The 21,819-nt window shown below is 39.5% G+C and overlaps 1 long non-coding RNA gene across 1 annotated transcript in view; it reads left to right on the top strand.

Annotated features, from left to right (window-relative positions):
* Positions 1 to 21,819, top strand: part of LOC136826030 (uncharacterized) — a 50,217-nt gene that overhangs the window by 26,644 nt on the left and 1,754 nt on the right. Inside the window, exon 2 of the long non-coding RNA XR_010849505.1 lies at positions 18,564 to 18,716. This is a non-coding gene — a long non-coding RNA (uncharacterized lncRNA). The remainder of the gene's footprint in view (positions 1 to 18,563; positions 18,717 to 21,819) is intronic.

Here is a 21,819-nt window from a genome sequence, read left to right as displayed (position 1 = left end):
CTTATTCAAACGCAAGCTTTCTTTCCATCATAACAACCTGTAATCACACTCACCAGCTGATCTGTTTTCTGCAACAGCCTACTGTATATATTCATTCCGTCATAAGCACTTTTTAGGGCTGTGTATACCAAGGTCTAGAGAATACAAGGTCTTCTCACGCGCAGGATTAACTGGGGTAAAGAGATGGGAGTTAAGAAACGTGACGTCACGCGGTCTACTTGCTTTCTCCTCTGCCCAAGCTCTCTAAAAATGGGAAATTTTTCTCCTGTTTCCTCGTTGACTCTTTTTAATATTAAATTTTATGATTCATCCTTTTAGGAAAATAAAGCACATGTTGAACATATTCATTTCTATACGTATATCATCCAAACAATTACAACTGGAATTTAAAAACGAAAAAACATTTTTCACTATAATATACAACTCACACTCAAATACACATATACGAGTACATGTATACATAAGGTTAACAATTATACAATTATGTGACCAACTTTTTCGTTATGTTTACAATGATAACAAATAAATATCTTTTCCATCGATTTTAAATGCTCCAAAAATTCGGGTCGAGGTTTCATTAGTTTCTCATTTGTTCTACTTATAGTGCCGATCCTTGTGCCATCTCCTTCGGTTCTTTAGATCCTAGAAAGTCATACTCGGGGAAACTTACGGGCTACAAAACCACCCACATGTTGCATGCCTCCCTCTTCGGTTTTGTCTTCATTGTCATCCTGCAATTCCTCCGTTGGCAACGAAACAATGTTGCCGATAAGCTTAACGCTTTCTGAAGAGATGTTTCTTCAGCCTCGTAAGAAGAGCTTTCTTTAGTTATCAAGTTAGAAAATGAGACCTCAGTCATATTATCGCTAATGCAATTTTCAACATTGTATTTTGCGGCTCATAGAGTTCTCTCTTTTCCCAGGAGATGGGCTCTAACTCGGTGCTTAAATTCAGCAGGTGATGGGTGCTGATGACATGCACCCATTTACCGTATACAGCCAAAAAGTGTTCCAGTCCATTTCGATTCAACCTATGAGTCAAGATGTATGATATTACAAAATTTCACCTAACATCCCTGGCAAGTTCGTTAGAGATTTGCAAGATATCACAAGGCCTTTTGGAAAGGATAAAATCCTTTTCCTCCCAGACTTTCATTGTTCTGGACAGGTGTATCATCTCTTGCAATGTTTTGTTTTGGTTTCTAAGATTAGTCCGTAAGCATTCCGTGAAGACTTTCTATCGAAAGGCACTCCAGAACTGAATAAATCAAACCACTTATCAACAAGGCAAATGAACTGGATTGCGCTCTTCCAGTGCCTATCCACAATCAGACCTTTTTCTCCGAAGTGTTTGAGATTTTTGTGGGTGGCAGAGTAACTGTAACGCTAATTTCACTGTCGTACCCTCCATACCTGTAACACTTAAATGTTTTTCAAATAGTTTTCGAGTTGTCATTAGATCACCCTTACTTTTCTTAATTAGTTCCCTGACTCAATGTGAGCAGTCCTACAGTCCGATAACCTAGATCCATGGTCTAAGAAAGTGAAGTGTTTCTGATGAGTTTTATCAAGTGAGGAGCATCGGCAAATACATGTATTTCCCTGCAATAATCCGCAGGATTAACAATGTTGGATTAGTTACGCCATTGCCTACTGAATTCAATAACCTTATATTTGTTGCCCCAAGTCATGAACCATACCTACTATAAGAAATCCAGCTCTCGCTATCTTAATGATGAATTCAAATAGGAGAATTTTAGTTATATCGGTGTCGAAATTATAATGAATAAGCTGTTTCCAAGGTCTGACTTTTACACATTGCACTTTTGATCTAGGTTCATATAAAGCGTCTGTGCCTTTATCATAACTCCATCTTTTTGCGACACTACACTTGTCGTCCATAGGAAATCTATGAAGAATTAGATCCCTATTTTTTTCCTATTTTCAAAGTACCCGTTTACTCTACAAAATTTGACTCACATCGCTTAAACTGTCTCAATTGCAGCAGGAAAGAGAAAAATGTAAGGCCGCTATTACGGACAATATCAATACCAAATATGTGGAAGCAAGGCCTACAGTGTTTGTTTGTAAACGAACTGATCAGTCAGAGATCACCAAGGACCGTGAGTAGACCGCGTGACGTCACAACCTCTACCTGCGCATTAGATCCCAATTTTCGGTCAGCCGTGAGAAGGCCTTGTATTCTCTAGACCTTGGTGTATACCATATACATAATTGTTTTATAAGCACTTGTCCAGAAACCCTGTCCCTTTCCTAAATTCACACTACTCTTCTCCTATCAGTCCTTCTGTTACCAGTCTTACTTTCTCAGTCGAGATCCTACCATACACTTTCCCTGGTATACAAGTAATGTTATGCCCCTGTAATTCTTATAAGGTGTCTCTATCTAATTTGACTGCGCTGAATCTTTTTCTCTTCCACAATCAGCAAATCTTCAGAGTACTCCCCCGTAGGAGGATAGTGCCGTCAGTGCACCTCTTGCAATGCACTGTAGGCATTACTTAAGGTTCTTTGCAGCGTCCCTTCAACCCCTAGCTGCTACCCCTTTCATTCCTTTTACTGCACCTCCGTTCATAATCTTTCTTCCATCTTAATTTCCACCCTCTTCTAACAATTGATTCATAGTGCAACTGCCTTGAGGTTTTCCTCCCGTTACACCTCTCAAACCTTTTTATTCTCAGTTTCCCTTTCAGCCATGAATGACCTCATAGGTTCCAGCGCTTGGCCCCTGGCCTAAATTCTATTCAATTCTATATAGAATACTCACTCCATCGAATCAGAATTCCAAAACGCTTTCTGTAATACCTCTGTACATTTATGTTTTCTTTTGAGATCTAATTAGTCTTCAACCTTTCTCTCGACACTGAACAATTTCTTATTCAAGCCAGAGTTTTTGATCACCTACTTTCTAATACTCTGTTGCCAGGTCCATATTCACTTCATAAGAAATTCCTTCATTCAAATGATTATTACGAGAGCTAATTGCTCATGAACGCTCTTTGACCTAACTGAATCGTTGTCTCGTTTGAAGATGATTTCAACAGAATTAGGCCCTGACCTTTGGCTATGCTCATCATCAGTGACACCCAGGAAATGAAAGTCTATGCAAAACTTGAGAACACTGACTGAATGCAGCCATTGCTTAACACACAAACACACACACACACACACACACACACACACACACACACATATATATATATATATATATATATATATATATATATATATATATATATATATATATATATATGCTACGTGTTTCAGGTGTTTGTTCGAAGGAGCAACGGAAGAAGTTCAAAAGCAAGATGAAGAAGGCTTTAAATAGAATTCATGGAACTGTGAAAACCTGTAATAGGACTGATAGTTGTTGAGAGCGGTTCAAGTTTTAATGATGGGAAGAAATTATGTAAGGAGATGAAGGGAGAATGAATATATATATATATATATATATATATATATATATATATATATATATATATATATATATATATATATATATATATATACATGTATATATATGTGTGTGTGTGTGTGTGTGTGTGTGTGTGTGTGTGTACAGCAATGGTTGCTTTCAGTCAGTGTTCTCAAGTTTTGCACAGACTTTCATTCTTTCATTCCTGAAGTGTCACTGATGATGAGCACAGTCAAAGGTCAGGGGGGCTAATTCTGCTGAAATCTTCTTGAAACGAGACAACGATTCGGTTAGGTGGAAGAGCATTCATGAGCAATTAGCTCTCGTAAGAACCGTGCGAATGGAGGGATCTCGTATGAAGTGAACATAGACCCGGCAACAGAGATTTCAAAGATCTGTTGACCATGAATGAATGAAGCGATGCAGGGAAAGAGAGAGAGAGAGAGCTGTGGATTGCAGGGGTGAATGCCTAGTGTCAATCAGAAAGCGCTCGTAGGCGTTATCCTTGCGGATGGAAGGAGGCAATTAAAAGGCTGAAGAACTGAGAGACATCGTTTGGTGTTATCAGAAATGAGATACCGCGGTACGCTGGGGCCACCGTATAGTTGCCTGGCTGCCCAGAGTTTCTTAGGAATATTTTGGTGAGAGAGAGAGAGAGAGAGAGAGAGAGAGAGAGAGAGAGAGAGAGAGAGAGAGAGAGAGAGAGAGAGAGAGGTTCTGAAGAAGCATTGAGTGAGACGAGTAATTGTTTCCTTGTATGAAATAACAGTGTGAGTTTCGGCAAGGAAGATGCTTCGTGTTTCAGGTGTTGCGAAGGAGTTACGGAAGAAGTTCGAAATCAAAATGAAAAAGGCTCTAAATAGATTTCAGGTTTTAATGGTGGAAAGACACCGTGTGTGTGTGTGTGTTGTGTCAGAAGATGAAGGGAGAATGAATAGATTGGTGTAAAAACTGTTTGAGAAAAGCGAGGTATGTCTCCTTGGATCTCTAATAGCCTGATAAATGAAGTCATATTCGAGTGAAAATATAAAAGCATTTGCAAGATGGAAATTTGAAAATAGAAGTGAGCAAGAGTATGGTTATGAGGACAGAGAAAACGTGGGAGTTGGAGGAGTAGATTTGATGTGGAGGAATGAAGTGACTCGCTTCAGACGAGGTGAGTCACAGATGAGGTGAAGCAAGGAAGATGAAGGTAGCATGTGGTGTACGAATCATTTGCAAGAGGAGTGTTTGCAAGGATATTAGAGGCATCTCTCTTGAGTGGAGGTCAGGGTTGGATGTTGCAAATGAATGAAAGGAATGAAGGTGGAGGTTTGTGGTGGAAAGGTCTAAACATTTTATTATTATTATTGAACCAAACAAAAACTTCTGTCAGTTTTCTTCTGAAGATGGAAAGAGAAACCCACAAGATTCCTGTGTATAACTTCTTGAACCAGCCTGACCACCTTCACATCTCTTGAAAAAGGGTCACAGTTAGGACCTGAAAGTACTCGAGATTAAAGTAAACAAGTTATACACAGGAATCTTGTGAGTTTCTCTTTCCATTATTATTATTATTATTATTATTATTATTATTATTATTATTATTATTATTATTATTATTATTATTATTTTTATTATTATTATTAATCAGAAGATGAAACCTATTCATGTGGAACAAGCTCACAGGGGCCGCTGACTTCAAATTCAAACTTCCAAAGAATATTAAGGTGTTCATTAGGAAGAAGTAAGAGATTGTAAAGGAGAATAAAGAAAGAAGAGATCTCACTTATTAAAAAGGAACAGAATAAATTAATAAATTAATAAATAGATAAAAATGTATTAAAGCGCAAGGAGAATAGCATTATGGTAGTAATGCATTGCACCTTCGCTTGAACTTCTGAAGTTCCAACTGCATGACATCCTCTGGGAGGCTGTTCCACAGGCCAACGGTTTGAGGAATAAAGAACCTCTGGAACTGAGAAGTTCGACAGCGAGGCACATTTGCTGCACATTGGTGCTTCTGATGTTCAGCGAATCTGGTTACAAGAAATGATCAAAAGTTGAGCCAAGGTGGAAAGACGGGTCATGGGAAGGGGAGTAGATAATCCAGAAGTGCTGGAGGAAAGAAGAGTGGAATAACAAGGAATTACTGGATGGATGGATGGGCAGAAGAGACAATGAGAAGAAAAGACCTTGGAATCCAGGATAGCGAGAGTGCATGGATAATAGAGGTCTATGATGAAGATTTTGTTGGGGTCTTTGACGCGCTGCTGATCAGTCTTCTGTGTAAGTGCATGAAGCTTTTAATGTTGTGGAAGTGTTTTTCAGTTAACTTGTGAATGTGACTGTGAATGATCTCGTGATTTTTACAACGGATCCCCCTGTATCAGAGAACACGACTTTGTTCTGATGAAAATTTCAGGTTTTACAAAATGAATCCACCCTGTAGCGGGGTTGTGCATAAGGTGTACTGTAGGCATTACTTAAGGTTCTTTGCGGCGTCCCTTCCTTAGGCCCCTAGCTGCAATCTGTTTCATTCCTTTTACTGGACCAACGTTCATATTCTCTGTCTTCCATCTTGCTTTCCACCCTCTCTAACAATTGATTCATAGTGCAACTACTTTGAGGTTTTCCTCTTGTTACTCCTTTGTAACTGAATGACCTCATAAGTCCCAGAGCTTGGTCTCTGGCCTAAATCTTATAATCCAGTCCAGTCGAAACACTAATGAATCATTTGTTAAGGAAGTTACCAAAGGTATCGCTTGCTCTTAAAAAGGTAATATGAGTAGAGGCATTCTCTGAACAAAATTTAATGGAATAATGTTACTGTGTTGAATGTTTTCGTCAAATAAAAATGTTTCCGTTTTGATAATAATTTGTTCCTCCACTTCAGGGATTGAATGCATTGTACTTCCTGGTGAGCTCATTAGCGTCACTTTCAAAGACCTTTGCTACTTTATAGACCACTGAATTCACCACTCTTGTGTAATTTGATATTCTGTGCCTAAATTGCTCCAGTTGAGATTGCGCCTTCTCATGTTCTCATTATGAATACCAGAATTACTGTACATTATCACTGTTTTATATTGTGAAAGTTCACGCCTTGGAAGTCGGTGTTAAGTAATATATGACTTGACTGTAAACACAATAGCCAAGAAAGACGACTGGGGAATTCACCAGCCCAGTCTTAGGATGCGGGCAGTAAAATGGTCTAGTTGAATGTACTCCTTCCGTACTCGAGATGATTCTGTTTCTTGGTCGTTAAATGTGAACTGGTTTCTGCTTTACTTTTTGTTTCTTGATTTGCTTTCTCCTTGCCTTGTTGTGATCTTTGGATACTGTGCTTTCTCTTGATCAATTCTTCATTGCATGGAGGGGAACAGGTTTTCTCTGTGGGGAGTTTTCCGTATTTTTTTTTTTTTTTTTTTTTTTTTTGCTGTTAAGGGCGGGGAGGTACATTGTCCTATTTCTTGCGTTGAAGTGGAGTTGTGTTTCCCCATAGGGGGGCCAGTGTCGTCAGTGCACCTCACGGGGTGCGCTGTAGGCATTACTTAAGGGTTTTTGTAGAGTCCCTTCGTCCCCTAGTTGCAACCCTTTTCATTCCTTTTACCGTACCTCTGTTCATATTCTCTCTTCCATCAGGCTTTCCACCTTCTCTAACAGTTGTTTCATAGTGCAACTGTTAGGTTTTCCTCCTGTTACACCTTTCAAGCCTTCTCGCTGTCAGTTTCCCTTTCAGCGCTGAATGACTTCATAGGTCCCAGCGCTTGGCCGAATTCAATATTCTATTTCTATTCTATTTCAACCAATGTACACAGGAGGCGTACCCCAAACCATTTCACTGCCCACACCTTGTGACTACCTACTGGCTTCCAGCCGTCTGTGTTGACTGGGCAGAGTCCAGAGACTGGTTTCTGTTTGCTTGAGGTTAAGTAATTACCACTCTGCGTAATTATATTGTCTTTGTGATGGTTATCGTAAGAGTAGTTTTATTCTTGAATGCAGGATTATTATTATTATTATTATTATTATTATTATTATTATTATTATTATTATTATTATTATTATTATTTTATTATTATTATTGAGATTTGCCGTTTTCACTTTTCGTATTTAGCATTCTGGACCTGGTTTCTGTAACCACCCAAGGTCCCCTTGTTTGAGATTAAGCCAGCATTGCAACAGAACGGGCTCTTGTTTCCAGATTTGGAAAGAAAAAGCGCAGGCGGGATTTTCAAACATTCCGAACAGTACTGGTTGTTAATCAGTGAAAGAAAAGAAATATTAGAAGCACCAAGGCCTTGTGTGGTGAGAGAGGCCAAGAAGAAACAAGTAAAAAATGCGTCGAAGTTTCTTCGGCGCAATCGAGTTTTATGTATATTAATCAAGGCCACCGGAAATACACTATCTTTCGGTGGTCTCGGTATAATGCTGTATGAGCCGCGGCCCATTAATCTTTAACCACGGCCTGGTGGTGGCCTGTCCTATATCGTTGCTAGACGCACGATTATGGCTAACTTTAACCTTAAATAAAATAAAAACTACTGAGGCTAGAGGGCTGCAATTTAGTATGTTTGATAATCGGAAGGTGGATGATCAATTTACCAATTTGCAGCCCTCTAGCCTCGGTAGTTTTTAAGATCTGAGGGCGGACAGAAAAAGTGCGGACGGCCAGACAAAGCCGGCACAATAGCTTTTTTTATTTTTACAGAAAACTAAAACGAGAAAGTTACGGTAGATGTATTGAAATTCAAGATAAAGAAATAAAAATGTGTTTAAAAATGATAAAAAGAAGGAACACGTATAAAACTATTAAGTGGGGTACAGAGTAGTTGAATTTCGGTCCTTTAGTATAGTTAGAACACCGAAAAACCAAAGGGTGATAATAAAGAGAAAACTCTACGGATAACGCTTCCCAGGTTTCACTTACTCGACTTATATATATGTGGGAGGTCACTGACGAGAAACAGGAAAATGATGATTGCACGTGGCGAGAAAGAGCGGCTTTCACTCAAAAGAGTAACAATTGCTCGCTTATGGATCTTTCCTCGATAGTGACCCCCAAGGGTTTTAAGCCGGTATGTACCCACCTTTGCGGCGTGTTTAGTACAGGCCCGTTGGGAATGACCGTAAGAGCATAAACAAGACTGTAAATGTCATAAATGACCCCTAAGAAATATCAGTCCTAGATAACGACCCCCGAAAGCCCGCGGGGGTCATTATCTAAGAAAGATCGTAGCTTATTACCGAGAGGATTTAGATTTAGAGGAAGGTCATTGGATGGGTATGAATAAGACATTTATAAGAGGCGGGAGTTGAGGGTGGGGGGTTAAACTGTACCTCCGTTCATGTCTCTTTCTTCCATCTTACTCTCCACCCTCTCTAATAATGACTCAGTGCAAATGCTACGAGGTTTTCCTCCTGTTACACCTTTCAAACCTGTCTATTCTTAATTGCCTTTTCAGCACTGAATGGCCTCATAGGTCCCAGCGTTTGGCCGTTGGCCTAAATCCTATATTCTTAGAAATTCATAGGTGGAGGAAGTGCGCTTTTAAAACGCGGACGGTAAACTTGTCTGGAAGTGACTTGTTATAATCCTCTTGATCAGAAGGTGACGTGATGACTACGGGGGGAGGGGTAGGGTTGGAGGGGATGGAAGAGGTGGGGTGGGGGAGAAGCCAGAAAGAGAAAAGTTGGAGGGAAGGAGGAAGGAGGGGAAAGAGAGGGAGCGTTGGCGTGTGGAGGCGTTGCCATGGGAGCAGGTGACGTTTGTTGGTCTCGTTCAGGTGGCCTTTTCTTGCTGGCGGGAATCCGCCTCGGTTGCGCCTTCTCTCGCTCGTGCTTCGGGTTCGCTTTTGGAGGTGGGGCTGCCTGCCGCAGTTGCTGACCTCTTTCATGGTACTGGCGCTGCTGGTCTCATCTCAGGAGGCCCTCAAGATTTCGGTGATTTTCGCTCGTGGGTGTCACCCTGCCTCTTTGCAGTGCGTTCAGCTGTCCATGATGAGGGGAAGACAGTAGTCATGACGTTCGGGCAGCGTCGTTTCTCCTTCTAACGAACTTCAAAAAAAAGACGAAGATACCACAAATGCGATTCCCTACGCTGCGGTTCTTACGGCGTCCGTTTTTGTCTGCGATAACGCGCTAAAGTCTCCTTTACGTAATGATTTTTCCAAAACTGGGACACAGTTCGCTGAGAACGGGTCCTTTAAAGGTCAAAAACACTTGTTGTGTCGGCCGCTTTGTTGCTCCTTCAGGTCTCTCGGCGTAGGTCATGAGGGGAGCTGGAAATGGGGCGGGAATACAAACTACCCCGATACCCACGTGTTACATTGGTAGATTTGTGGATGGGCTGCAGCAGTAGGAAACTGACGTTTTCCTAGTCCATTAGGAGCGATGGTCAGTGAGGCTTGACGGTGTTGTTCAGCGTCAGGATTTTCGTACCAAGATCAGCAACAGGTACTAGGAGGGTCCATTCTCTATTGGCTGTACTCTCAACTTCGGCAGGGGTTGGAGGGGCAGTATATATCCGCTGGGTCTTGTCGATGGGGCGTAGGAACGTGGAAGAATGTATAAAGTTCAAGTGGAAGGGAAGGAAGGGAAGTTGGTTGAGGGTGGAGAAAAACGGAAGAGGTGGAGGAATTTGGGGGAAAAAGGGTAAAGGTTTTCTTGACAGTCAGGGTTGGAAGGATTTCTTCCTCGATTTTTTCGAGGCTTTGGTATTGGGCTTTCTTTTGTTCTTTCTACCCCAGAGCTACTTCGCGAACGAAGCGTCCTTTTGTCCGAGGTATATCCTGTTGCAAAGGTAAATTTACATACTGTCTTCAGACACAAAACTCCCCATAGAGGGGTTAGTGCCGTCAGCGCACCTCGTGCGGTGCACTGGCGGCATTACGTAAGGTTCTTAGCAGCGTCCCTTCGGCCCCTGGCTGCAACCCCTTTCGTTCTTTTTACTGTAACTCCGTTCATATTCTCTTTCTTCCATCTGCCTTTCCACCCTCTTCTAACAATTGTTCCTTACTGCAACTGCTTTGAAGTTTTCCTCCTGCTACGCCTTTCAAACCTTCGTACTGCCAATTTCCCTTTCAGCGTTGAATGACCTCGTAGGTCCCAGCGCTTGGCCTTTGGCCTAAATTCTATATTCCATTCTATTCTCCATTCAGACACAAAACTGTGACAGAAAGCACTGGAAAAAAAGGGGTGTTTGCAAGCACTCATCCAGTACTGGAACCCTCGCGTGAAATATAATATTTAAAGTTGGGAATCGCTTTCCGAGGGAGCTTAACGTCACAGTTATTATTCAAGACATGTGTCCAGTGGTCCACATGGGACCTCTTACTTTTTATCAAAACCTTACGAGTCTAACCTAAGCAAACGACTATTCCTAACTTTGGGAGAAGAAGTCCTCCGCAACTTCGCCTTTGAACTCGAAGGGAAGATGCAGTGGAAACTGATCAAATTTGACCTAAACCGGCCAACAGGGGGACATACATCCATAATATGGATCAGTGGTAATATATCCCTAGTCAAATTATTATTATTATTATTATTATTATTATTATTATTATTATTTATTATTTATTAATAGATGAAACCTTTCATTAACAATTATTAAGCTTAAAGAATATTATTTTATTATTCAATTATTATTATTATTATTATTATTATTATTATTATTACTGAAAGATAAAACCTATTCATATGGAACAAACCCACCACAGGGCCATTGAATTGAAATTCAATTCAAAGATTATTATATTAATAATAATAATAATAATTAATTATTATTATTATTATTATTATTTATTCAATAGATGAAACCTATTCATATGGAACAATCCCACCACAGGGGCCACTGACTTGCAATTCAAGCTTCCAAAGAATTATTATTATTATTATTATTATTATTATTATTATTATTATTATTATTATTATTATTATTATTATTCGGTAGATGAAACCTATTCATATGGAACAAGCCCACCACGGGGGCCACTGACTTGAAATTCAGAAGCTTCCAAAGAATATTAGGGTGTTCATTAGGAAGAAGTAAGAGGAGGTAAAGGAAAAGACAGACTGAGGATACCTCACTTATTAAAAAAAAAAAAAATTAATAAAATCATAAATAGATAAAGATGTATTATAATGCCAGGCATTCGTAACAAAAGGCAGTGAGGAAAGTGGAGGCCCAAAATGATTAGTTTTGTAAGAAATCTTACGTGAAACGAAACAGAGATTTAAATTCCCTATGGAAATTGCAATATTTTAAAAGAATTTTCCTGCACATGTTTAATATGTGCTCGGAATAACACCCATGTTTCTTTCCTGCCCCCCCCAGTAGGAATTCATTTCTTCAATCCCTGAAAAGCAGAAGCGAATTGTAAGAAGAGAAGAACAAAATTGTAACTATAAAAACATACTATGTATCGTATTAATAATAATAACAATAATAATAATAATAGATATGTTGTAATATATAGATATGAAAGGGAACTTCTTATGGACTAAAAATCCCTCTCTCTCTCTCTCTCTCTCTCTCTCTCTCTCTCTCTCTCTCTCTCTCTCTCTCTCTCTCTCTCTCTCTCTCTCTCTCTCTCTCATTATCTTGCAGATATGCTTTTACATTTACCTAAATTCAGTGGCATTAGCGAAAGTCCGACTTCAAAGTAGAATTCATTCTCTCTTCCGCGCAGTCGGTAATATGTATATAATGCAGTGTGCTTTTGATTTTACTCAGATTTTACTCAGTAGCTGCCTGTATACGCAAGTTTTTTCTGTGTCATCCTCTCCCATTTATTACCCATCCGTAATCCTTGGCTAAGGACAGACACACGTGCACACACAAATGGGTTAATTTTAGCAAGTTATTTGTGCGTTCCCGGGACTTGCGGAAATATGAAGAAAAATAGTAATGTCGATTTATATATACTCATATAGACTTATTTGTCTTTGTCCGTGCAAAAATAGTATATTTTCTTACAGAAAAAGGGATTTTTCCATGTATTTATGGATCCCGTTTAATGAATTCGTAAAATATTAGCAGCGCTTCACATTTACACCTGCTTGTAAAGGTAAATGATCGATCAAGACTACTAACTTGACTCTTTTGTTTTCTGGCCAAGATTTGGTTTTGATCTTCGTTTCGCGAAGGACACTCTCACTGGGGTGACTGAATCTTTATGCGTCCTTCCTGAGGTGATTGAACCTTTATACGTACAGTACTTCCTGGAGTGATTGAACCTTTATACGTGCTTCCTGGGTTGATGAACCTTTGTACGTCCTTCCTGGGGTGATTGAACCTCTATACGTCCTTCCTGGGGTGATGAACCTTTATAAGTCCTTCCTGGGGTGATTGAACCTTTCTACGTCCTTCCTGGGGCGATTGAACCTTTATACGTCCTTCCTGGGATGATTGAACCTTTATACATCCTTCCTGGGGAGATTGAACCTTTATACATCCTTCCTGGGGAGATTGAACCTTTATACGTCCTTCCTGGGGTGATTGAACCTTTCTATGTGCTTCCTGGGGTGATTGAACCTCTATACGTCCTTCCTGGGGTGATTGAATTTCCAGTCGATGGCCCCTTTGGCGGGCTTCTTCTTCCATATGAATAGGTTTCATCTACTGAATAATAATAATAATAATGGGAATAATAAAATAAGGAAACTTCTTTGAAGCTCGATGACAAAGCCCTCTTCAGTAGGCAGCGGATTTTATTGGACATCTGAAATAAATTTTGGTTTCTTATTGTTTCGTATCGTTTGGCCATCCACAATAATTTAATTATGAACAGTCAGATCTGATTTGTTAACCATCGTATATTTAACTGGAAATTCGAGGAAAGTATGATTCTAGCTAAAATGTAATTCACAAAAATAATCTCACGTGGTTTAAAGTATCCGCCATTGTTAACAGTTAATCACGGAATAAACCAAACCATTAGTATCGGCATTTTGCCGAGCGTAGGTTGCTTAGCTTCCGTAATGCAGATGGAAAAGTGAAATTGGTCGAGAATGTGATTAGAAACAGCTGCTAGAATGGCCACTGAATCAAATGGAGGCAATTCCTCTAGCGGAGTGAATTCCAGTTCCCCGGAATGGATCCTCTGCCTTCAGATGATGGCACGTTCCAGTCTCGCGCCATCCCCTCGGCTTTCGCTTTGTTTTAGCTGCCATGATGTCGATCCATTGTGTGTCATTCCGTGCTTCCTCTCTCTGTGCCGACCCTCAGCCGGCCCAGTGCCGTCAGTACACCTCAAGTGGTGTACTGTAGGCATTACTTCAGGGTCTTTGCAGCGTCCCTTCGGCCCCTAGCTGCAATCTCTTTCATTCCTTTTGCTGTACCAACGTTCTTATTCTCTTTCTTCCATCTGACTTTCCAACCTCTCTAACAGTTTTTTCCCTAGTGCAACTGCGAGGTTTTTGTCTTCCTGTTACACCTTTCAAGCATTCTTACTCTCAGTTTCCCTTTCAGCGCTGAATGACCTCATATGTCCCAACGCTTGGCCTTTGGCCAGAATCCTGTAATCTATCTATCTATCTATCTATGTATCTATGTACCTACCTATCTATCTATCTATCTATCTATCTGTACGAAGATGATAAACGCGATAACGTAAAGGTGTACCAAGTGTCAACATTCGCCCTTCTTAAATGGATCCACGTATATAATATAGATAGAAATTTAGTCTTCAATACAAATGGACCTTCTCTCCTGACAGGTATGAGGATACCCTCAAGATTTGGCACAATTTAGTATTTTAGTATCCTTGTCCTACCGCACCTTCTGACTCCTACTCTCTCTCTCTCTCTCTCTCTCTCTCTCTCTCTCTCTCTCTCTCTCTCTCAAGTTTTCCTTTGCTCCGGTTTCTACCACACCTGGTGTGTCTCGTCTCTCTCAGCTGCTGCCTCGTAAGCGCTTGTAGAGATCTTCGGTAACTATTGTGGGGTACCAGTTGTATACTATTTGATATTTTGGATTCGGGTATTGGGCAGGTTACTGCTTGTGTTGGTAATGTTCTGACTAGTATTATATTGGTATGTAAAGTTTTGTTTTTGTATAATAAAATGTAGTGAAAGTTTTTCATACAAAATCATATTTAATTTTTTTTATATGTACTAATTTTGTGGGCCTAACTAGAACCTTGACAGGTGTTATAATGATTAGGTCCATTTTCTCTTTCGAATCCTCTGTGATTCATTTAATTCTCTCTGGGATGTTGCCTTCAGCTTCAAATGCCCATTTATAATATAAATCTGCCCCTAACTTCACTTTGTCCTTATTTTCTTTTTTATTATCAGTTATGCTTTCGGTTACATTTCTGTCCACGTTCTTCATCGTTCATGATTGCCAACGACCATTCTCACTTTCGTCCCAGTGGAAGGGTAAAAGGGGCTTGAATTCAGCTGGTATGCTCAGTCATGATCAGAGGAAAATTGTAATAGAATTTGTTTTGTATGAAATGACGAGAGAAACATCTGGAGATTGGTTGACGGATGACAGTTTAACTGACTTAGAAGAATAAGGCCCAGATGATTGGTGTAAACTATTGGTCATAATGCCTGTAACTGTCACCTGAATCAGTTCTTTAGTTCCAAGTTATTTTGTTCTATAACAAATGATCTTATAATGATCGACGTTCCTTTTAACCCCGTTTTCATTCAGTAGTGCTGTCAGTGCACCTCATGGGCCGCATTGTAGGCATTACTCAAGGTTCTTTGCAGCGTCCCTTCCATGGCCCCTAGCTGCAACCCTTTCGTTCCTTTTACTGTACCTCCGTTCAAATTCTCTTTCTTCCATCTTACTTTCCACCCTTTCCTAACAGTTGTTTCATAGTGCAACTGCTTTGAGGTTTTCCTCCTGTTACTTAACCTTTCAGACCTTCTTACTGTCAATTTCCCTTTCAACCCTAAAAGACCTCATAGGTTCCGGCGCTTAGCCTCTTGCCTAAATCTCATATTCCGATTCCAATTTAGAATATTATGACCCAAAAGAATAATGAGAGCGATTGGTCATAATGTATTAGTGCTTTACTTCTGAGTTATTTTGTTTAAGAACAAAGAATCTGACAATGAGGGACACTCTTTTAACCCCGTTTCCATTCAATAGTCTGGTGATAAAGTGAATCACTCTAGATGGCGCCTCTACACGGGTCTGACAAACCCATCTTGAAATCTTAATGTGAGTTTGTGTTTTCCTCTAGGGCTCTTCCAGTTCGAGTGGAAGGTCCACAAATGCTTTCTCTTTCGATTCACAGTAAGTATTTCAAGGTCCGGTTGTCAGACTAAAGTAACTCCATCGTCGAAACTTGTTGGTCAGGAAAGTGATAATTGGCATCTACCTGCGCTTGAAGGATTGTCGATCATCGTTATGTAATTTATGTAAGACTGACGTAGACAGCAAAAGTTATAAACCGGTTTAAAATTAAATAAAAGTAATTCTGATGGTTTGAAAAGCTAGGATTACCAAAGTCTGTGTTTGATGAATGGAAAAGTTAGATTACCGAAACGGTCAATGTGAAAATCAGTGATCTGATGCAAGACTCTTTATGATACAGTCCGTCTCCTTCAGTTTAAGACTGAATAAGCAGTTCAAGAACTTGTTAGATTACATTTCGTTTTATGATGAGACGAGAGGGATTTATGTGTTCATTTTTAGAAGCTGTCACCTGCAATTGGCATCTTAAATGATAGCGTCTACATAATATATGAAAGAATACCAGAAAATATGACGTCACTCAGAACCAAAATAACTCCCTCAAATCAGTTCCGTTGAATGTGAAAGCAGAAGACTTGTCTGTCAATAATGGAGCCTAATATTCAGAAAACTCCTATTGAAAGGTTTGCTGTGTCCTCGCCAGTCTGCGTTACAGAGCAAATTGCAGGTTTCATGAATAAATCTCTTCAATTGACGATGAAATGAAGAAGGTTGTAGAACAGTTACTGATAAATGCCGTGAAATTCATGAACGACTTTCATAACTTAAGCTAAGTCATAAGCATTTTGAAGTGACTTTCTCTCTGTAATTCTTTGTCCCTTTAGTAATAACAAATGCCTAATGGCAAAGCATACCTACTCATATTTTCGTCAACAGAATACCGATATTCCTAAGAACACTGCCTGTTGACAGATTTTACAACATACCTTTACATTACTGTACCTCCGTTCATATTATCTTTCTTCCATCTTGATATCCACCCTCACCTAAACAATTATTTCATAGTGCACCTGCTTTGAGGTTTTTCAAGCCTTTTACTGTCAATTTCTTTCCAGCGCTGAATGACCTTATAGGCCCCAGGCCTAAACTCTATATGCCATTCCAGTTCGAACATATCCTTACATAACTATGACTTCTATTTTGTGCATAAGAACATTAGAAGGAAAATGACATGCTGATGATAAACTGTTTCTCATCGCATCACCATGACGTTTTGTGTTCACAAACATTAAGCTGCAAATGCTTTTTTTATCTCCAATTCGCTCTCCCTCGTAAATAATACCAAAGGGGAATTATACTGTAGTTAATAAGTGATGGACTCGAGCAGCCGAGAACAAATTATGTATATATATATATATATATATATATATATATATATATATATATATATATATATATATATATATATATAAATATGTGTATATATATATATATATATATATATATATATGTATATATGTATATATATATATACTGTATATATATAATGTATAAATATATATACTGATATATAAATATATTATATAAATATTTATATATATATGTTTTATGTATAATTACTGTCGGTGGTTCGAGTCCATCAGATAACTATCACTTATCTATTGTAATTCCACTTCATCAGATTATTAGATTATCGTTATAATTAGGGCCAACTCTGTTCAGAACCAGCCCAATTTTGATGGTTTTTTTTTAAGTTGAAACTTGACAATTTTACGAAAAACCCCTTCTTAGCAGGGACAAAGAGAAAGGCAAAAAAAAAAAAAAGGAAACAAATTGAGCACGCTAATTCGAATGGCGGAGTCCCCCGTGCAAACTCTTCTCGCTTAAAGATTCAGCCTTCCCTCCCGTGTGCCATTACAATATTCGGCGTTGGAGGAGGGGGGAGAAGGAGGAGTAGGAGGATGAGGAGGAGGAGCCTCATTCCCTGGTTTATGGGCGTGATTTTGGGAGCTGGTAATGCAAGAATCGCCGTGTTTGCCGCAGGTGCGACACTAACTCAGGTGATGGCGACATCTGCGGCCTCTCCGAGTTTATCGGTGCCTCCTGCTCGCTGGAGAGCCACTGAATTTGGGGCTAATTTGTACTTGGACGTTTTGCTCTGGGTCGGAGTTTCGTTTGCTGTCTTCCATTACTTTGTCTGCCTTGTGTTTCCTTAGTTTCGTTTCGTTTCGAAGGAAGAATGCTTCTCTTGCTCCGTTAAATGTGTGTAGGATATTTGTTTGCATCATAAATAACTGCAGATTTATTGAGAACTTGTGGAAATCCGTAAATAATACTGTATGAAACTAACTTGCTTATAATTTCATGAAACTTTTCAAGAGAGAGAGAGAGAGAGAGAGAGAGAGAGAGAGAGAGAGAGAGAGAGAGAGTATTCTTATGGGTATCGTATGGTATTGAACATTATTGACATAATTCACATGTGTAAAACATGATTTTTGTTTTTTTTGTTTGTACAAAAATTATGCATTTAAAATGACCGAACTCCTTAACATTTTGAAACTCAAATTATTTCTCAAGACATCTTGTTCGAAATCAGTGGAGCGAAAAATTTGTCAATGAAAATTAATTACAAAAGGTCTGTGCATGTGTGTTAAAATGAGCTGTTTTATGGATTATATATTAAGGCCAGAAAATAATGTATTGTGCTTAAAGATAGTCCCCAAATAATGTACAGTTTTCAAAGGTATAATTGATATTATGCTTAGAATGATAATTAACATTTTTTACTTCCGTGTGTCACATCTCTACCATAATTTGGTAAAATAGAAGCTATGAGGGAATATAATTCAAGGAAGTTATCCTTTCAGTTCATTCAGCCTTCGCTCAGAAATCTCTGTGGTAAGAGTCAGCCATGCAATCAGAACCTTTGAACCTCGGCAATTGTTTATTGAGCCTAACCTAAATCCCTCTTTTTCTCGCCTCCGTGTCCCAGTTCCTCCGAGACGCCTGAGCATCACGAATTGGAGCGACGGCGGCACCGTCCAGGTGGTGGGCGGAAACTTGCTGTCGTTGGAGTGCGTCGTCTCTGGCGGGAGGCCCCCAGCCACCGTCTGGTGGTACTTGGGCAACACCAATCTCCTCACAGGTGATGCTGCAAATTGTCTGTCTGTCTACCTGCTCTCATATTTCCCTTTACCTTCTCCTGCTTCCTGATGAGCGCCTTAATTTTTTGTGGGCCCTGTGAGCTTGTTCCATGTGAATAGGGTTCGTCTCTCTGAATGATAATAATAATAATAATAATAATAATTGAATTTCAAGTCAGTGGTCCCCGTGGTGGGCCTGTTCCAAATGAGTAGAGTTCATCCTCTGAATAATAATAATAATAATGATAATAATAATAATAATAATAATTAAATTTCAAGTCATTGGCCCCTGTGGTGGGCTTGCTCCATGTCAGTAGCGTTCATCCTCTGAATAATAATAATAATAATAATAATGATGATGATAATTAAATTTCAAGTCATTGGCCACTGTGGTGGGCGTATTCCATGTCAATAGCGTTCATCTTAATAATAATAATAATAATAATAATAATAATAATAATTCTTTTAATAAGTCAATAACTAAAGTTCTTTAACATGAAAGCAACGTTTTGTCAAATCAATGAACTAAGTTATTCTGTTAACATGTGTTCTTTGTCGTTTGTCAAATAGTTTCCCCTTAATGGAATAAGCCAGTCTGGTATGTGGTCAAAATTCAACTGTCATTCTACAACACGGAACAAGCATTTTGGTCTGAAAAAGTGAAGAGTATAAATATTCGACATGGGTCAAAATTCTTAGAGCACAAGTTCACGAGTTTTTATATAATGTCTCTTCATGAAATATTAAAATTCCTTTAAAAAATGAGGCTCATGAATTGAAGCCGTGTTATTTGAGCCCGGACATTTTTAATTTAGATGAGAGCTTTAAACAATAGAGCTTCTTGCTTTAGAGCTAAAGAGAAGAATAACAAAGGGCAAAAGAGTTTCCAGGTCATGTGCAAATTCCCTTCCCCAGCGGGAGACCAGAGATCAATGTCAGTGGTTGGGGGTTGGGGGCGGGGGAGGCGAGATTAGGCCCCTCTCCTGACAGTCCTTCCTTCCTCTGTTGAACTAAGCAGATTGTGTACCTGGTAGGAAGTAGACTGTCGTGAGTAGAACCCTGTTGCGGAGAGCAGGAGTTTTAATGCCCCGTGTGGTCCCCCAGTTATATGTCTCTCTCTCTCTCTCTCTCTCTTCTTACATGCCATTTGTCAGACTGTCCATCCATTTTAAAGTCTTCCCTCCATCCTTTCTCCCAACTCCTCCAAATTATTCACTCTGTTCACCCATCATTCTCCATTCTTTCCACAGGACCAAACCATCTCAAAAGAATTTGATCCATCGTTTCACCAATGCCAGCCCTTTTACTGTCTTGCACATCTCCACATTTCAGATACTTTTAGTTCTAGTTGTGCCATATATACAACATCAAAAACCTTATCTCTACAGCTTCCACTATAATATTTATATATATATATATATATATATATATATATATATATATATATATATATATATATATATATATATATGTGTGTGTGTGTGTGTGTGTGTGTGTGTGTGTGTGTGTGTAATTTAATTTGTATTATATATATATAATCAGTACATAATTCTTTTAAAAATCAACAGGGAATAACAGAGGACATGCAACTTCACCCCAAATATATATGTATATAACTGAATCACGAAAATATGGAACGTGATGAATATATAAATAAAGATAAAATCCACGAAGGAAACGGAAACACTGGAGTGCTGCGAGGCCTTTCGACGCTAGGTCCTTTACTTAGCAGACTGAAGAAATATAAAAGTATGTTTACAAAGAAAGCTCATATAAATGACAGATGGGGATTATAAAGGAAACATATGTACCTGGAATCCAGCACAATTGAAGAATTAGTAGAACTGCCAAAACAGGATTAAATATTTAAGAGGTTTTTACAAAGGATTAGGATCAACCGTTCAGGAGCAGGGACAGGACAGTTATATATATATATGTATATATGATACACATATATATATGGGGTGATGTTGCATGTCCTCTGCTATTCCCTGTTGATTTTTAAAAGAATCATGTTCCGATGGTGTCTGGCTCTTCTTAATGGCCACCCGTCTAAACGCTGCCCACACACACCGCTGCTTGTCTCCGCTGGTCTAGCAAACGAGATTCTGCTCCTCTCCTGTGGAGACCTCTTCAAGGGGCAGAAATGTGCGTGTATGTTTGAGTGAAAGCACAGTACGGAGAAATGCTGAAAAGGAAATAGTGGCTAAATTGTCTTTCCCTCATCGCAGAGTGTGTGAGTCCTGTTCATAAATCCAGTTTCCCGAAAGACGCCTGACCTGACCTCACACCGCAAGCATTTATCGAAGGAAAATAACAAGCAGAACGCTTTTTGTTGTCATTTGGACCTGATTAACCACACTTATTGAAATCGTACATTTTGTTGCTGTTCAATGTCTTCTGCCCCGTATGGAGGTAGTGCCGTCAGTGCACCTCATGTGGTGCACTGTAGGCGTTACTGAAGGTTCTTTGCAGCGACCCTTCCTTATGACCCTAGCTGCAACCTCTTTCATTCCTTTTACTGTTCCTTCGTTCATATTCTCTTTCTTCCATCTTACTTTCCTCAGCACTCTGCTGACAATTGATTCATAGTGCAACTGCTTTGAGGTTTTTCTCCCGTTACACCTTTCAAACCTTTTTACTGTCAATTTCCGTTTCAGCGCTGAATGACCTCGTGGGTCAAAGCGCTTGGCCTTCGGCCTAAATCCGATACTCTGTTCTATTCTGTCAGTGTCTCACTTTGACCAATATAGAATTTGTCACGGGACTTACATGGAATGTAATATTCCCCTTTAACGGTATTATCAGCAGAGTTCTGTATTCGTACAGAAGTTACGTGCCACATATTTCAACTTCTGAATCGTCGAAGGACCTCATGAGGAGTGCGTCTAAGCCCTCTGTGCACACTGCATCATTCAACTCCACCTTGCAATCATTTTATCGCCTTCTGGATTGTATTGCTCGTTTCTTTCAAGCAACTAACACCATCATCCAGCCTTTTCTTGGTCTTCCTCCTCCTCCTCCTCCTCCTCCTCCTCCTCCTCCTCCTCCTCAAAAAACTTCTTTGTTATCCACTCATTCCAACTACCCATTGCTCATTCTTAC

This window comes from Macrobrachium rosenbergii, chromosome 40, assembly GCF_040412425.1.
Source record: "Macrobrachium rosenbergii isolate ZJJX-2024 chromosome 40, ASM4041242v1, whole genome shotgun sequence".
NCBI classification, from domain to species: Eukaryota; Metazoa; Arthropoda; class Malacostraca; order Decapoda; family Palaemonidae; genus Macrobrachium; species Macrobrachium rosenbergii.
This window is presented reverse-complemented; position numbering and strand designations above follow the sequence as displayed.